Source organism: Habropoda laboriosa, unplaced genomic scaffold (assembly GCF_001263275.1).
Source record: "Habropoda laboriosa isolate 0110345459 unplaced genomic scaffold, ASM126327v1 scaffold204, whole genome shotgun sequence".
Taxonomy (NCBI): Eukaryota; Metazoa; Arthropoda; class Insecta; order Hymenoptera; family Apidae; genus Habropoda; species Habropoda laboriosa.
Genome location: NW_017100385.1, coordinates 1,049,465 through 1,052,244, shown reverse-complemented (window position 1 = coordinate 1,052,244; position 2,780 = coordinate 1,049,465). Strand labels below are relative to the sequence as shown.

At 37.2% G+C, this 2,780-nt stretch overlaps 1 protein-coding gene across 2 annotated transcripts in view; it reads right to left on the bottom strand.

The window, feature by feature from the left end:
• LOC108575025 (A disintegrin and metalloproteinase with thrombospondin motifs 8-like) overlaps positions 1-2,265 on the bottom strand; it is a 96,478-nt gene extending 94,213 nt beyond the window's left edge. For both annotated transcript variants that reach the window (XM_017937720.1, XM_017937719.1), the window contains exon 1: positions 2,096-2,265. The gene's annotated coding sequence lies outside the window, so the exon portion shown is untranslated. The remainder of the gene's footprint in view (positions 1-2,095) is intronic.
• Positions 2,266-2,780: the final 515 nt, after the last annotated feature.

Sequence of the window (2,780 nt, the reverse complement as noted above, 5' to 3'; positions counted from 1 at the left end):
AAATTACTCAGTAACATATTTTTTAATTTAGAATACTTAAATGAGAAATAACTTTCACTTTTGTTAAAATATTTTTCAATTTGAGTTAAGTGGTACAATTTTCATTTATTTAAAAAAGAAAAAATAGTAATTAAGTAGAATACAAAATGAGTGAGCAAATTCAATTAAAAATGTTTTAAAATTAGAGCGACACAATGAACGATCTAAAAATCGCACATAATCATGCCACAGATCAGAATTACGATTACGTTGCGCCGGTTAGTTTTGCAATTAGCCTCGTAATCAGGACAGTCGCGATTCAGTCGTTACTCACGCGTGTTGGGTTTCCAATAAAATTCACAAGTGAACGGTCGTTCGGTGTTCATGTAAATGAACAGGTTTACGTAATGTCAGGATTATTATTTCTTTTTCTGCTCGCACCCCTCCCCCTCTGATTACTTCTTCGGCGAGATTCGCGGAAGTTGTTTCCACGATCCAAAGGATCTTTCGCAGGCTAATCAATTGGTCGCGTTTCACGCGGCATAATCGTTTGGTAACGGTTGTTTATGAGATGGTAAAAAGGCGAACTAAGAACCCCGCTAATGGAGAACAAGTAGACCAAAAGTGTGGAAAAGATCCATGGTAAAATGGTCGAACAAATTGAACGATAAACCGAAGCGATAATTAGCGACAAATCGGACATGCGTGTCATTTGTACTGGTTACAATAATTATGGTGAAAATAAGCGTTAAGTTTTGATTGTTAAAGAAGTGTTAACTGACTAAATTTCGCTTTGTCCAGCTTGAACTCGTTCTCTTCTCCATTTCAAGTGTACCTGCTAACGTTGTCAAGGTTTGGTATACGATCTCTACCATAAACCAGAGATTTACGACTATGGTGTCAGAGTGAAATTGATCAAATTGCTCCTTGTTTGTAAATCTTTCCAACTATAAACCTGTCTATTGCGTATCGCACTTTCCGGCTTGCCGGAGTGTGTGTAATATTGCTAACCTCACTCAGTGGATTTCTGTTGACTTTTTCGTCGTTGCATTCAAGGTAGGAAATTCTAAACTTCGAAATAGAGTTCTACGTGATCATTAAAAATGTTGATTAAAAAGGGAATTTTCACACGAGGATCGGTTTCTTTACGTTTAAATGCTTATTCTGCATCGGGTGACGGAAATTCATTCGAGACAGAACTTTGATAAAGGTTCTTCAAAATTGAATAATTCAGAATTTTGGGATAAAGAGTTGAAACTATCTTTGAACAAAGTTTCCTAACATTGATGTGATCCTTGAAGTCTTTATTAATCTCTCACTTAATTACAACCTTCTCTAATTAAAGAAAAGGAATTCGTAACTTATTCTTTACCTCTGTATTAAAAGTTAATTCTTCTCGAAATGGAAACCATCTTCGAACAAAATTTCCTAACGTTACTATGATCCTTGAAGTCTTTATTAATCCCTCATTTAATTACAAGCTTCTTTAATTTATGAAAAATTCCAAAACTGTATCACTCTTTGTTCCTACATTAAAAATTAATTTTTCCCAAATTAAAATCATCTTTAAACAAAACTTCAACTACTTATTATTCAAACTATACGTGCATCGTTCTCCGGAAATACCAGCAATACCCATAAACTCGTTTGCGATTATTCCATTAAAAAACGAACAGAACAAACCTACGTAAGGTCAACGTCAACAGCCATAAAATTCAGCAGCGCGCAGTGGAGTATTTGTATGAAAAAGTTGGCCAAAATTATTTTACCGGTTTCAGCGGAGCCAAATACACATAGACGAATGAAACTTAATTATTTCATTCAATTTTACATGAGAAACTTAGAAACAAGCCAATTTACACATTCTTCTTTACACAAAAATTTACTGCTGTGTCTCAAATAATTTACCGTAATATTATAGGAATGTTAGATTGCAGACAGATTTTTCTCACAGAGAATTCAAAGCACCAACAATTATATTTTGACTAATAACAGAAATACATTCGGTTGCGCTATAAAAATTTGAATTTTGGCCAGCTTTTTAAACGAGATACTCCACTGTTCAGCGTCGAGAACGGAAAAAGAACCGTATACGAAAAATTCATCAAGGACTTACGTCATTTATGGTAGACAGGATTGGAGCTGCGTCGATCGAGTGCACGATCTTCCACAGTCTTCATGTTTCCATCGTTGCGTCTGTCGAGATCCTCGGTGTCATCACGACGACGCGACGAAAACGACGAAATGTTCACCACGATTCGATCCACGTAATCTCAACGACGAACTATCAAGTTTATTTTATTCAGATCGAAGATCCTCGATGAAAAAGACCTTACTTCCGGCGTGACTTAAACGCGCACCAATTTCCTGTGATCACTGCACATCAACACACTAACCGGCTCCTTCGACGTTCTATGTTCTTTCTTTTTTTCTTTTTCGATACAAATGGAATAACAGGCAAGTTTCAGCGAAGAATTACAATTTCCCTTTTTTTCTTTTTCGGAATAAATCTTTTCGCGAAATTCGGTAAGGAAGAATTCATGCGTTTGCTCGGTCGATAACGAACGCGTTGACACGGAACGGTGTTTTCGAAATTTCTCGAGTTGAAAGGGAAATAATGTCGCGTCTCGAAAACTAGAGAAAAGAATGTTTCACGTGTGTCGCGCGCGGTGATTCGCGGCTGACTGCGCTCTTATAGCTCGTTATGCCCCCTCGATAGCAGGTAGCTGCCGTCGCCGATTTAACGAGCCTAAGAGGAGGACTCGTCGGTAAACAAAACGCGGACTGTCGAAATGGAAGTG